Raw genomic sequence first — 267 nt, 5'->3', positions numbered from 1 at the left:
ACAGCTGAATCACACAGCAAAGTCAAGATGACCCCATCCATTCATATCACATTAGAATATCATCTTCTGATTGGATTCATGACAACAAATCAACACAAGTCAACTTGGAACTCATAAAAATAATTTTAAAAAACAAATCCCATAATTGCATCTAAAGTTTGTGCAAAAACCCAATTTCTCCTCCATGCAACTCAACGACCAACAAATACGCTGAGATCATTCTTGACTTTGGAATCAAAATAGTTCATAAATGATTACTTTGTTCTT

The sequence above is a fragment of the Etheostoma spectabile genome, chromosome 14 (genome assembly GCF_008692095.1).
Source record: "Etheostoma spectabile isolate EspeVRDwgs_2016 chromosome 14, UIUC_Espe_1.0, whole genome shotgun sequence".
NCBI classification, from domain to species: Eukaryota; Metazoa; Chordata; class Actinopteri; order Perciformes; family Percidae; genus Etheostoma; species Etheostoma spectabile.
This window is presented reverse-complemented; position numbering follows the sequence as displayed.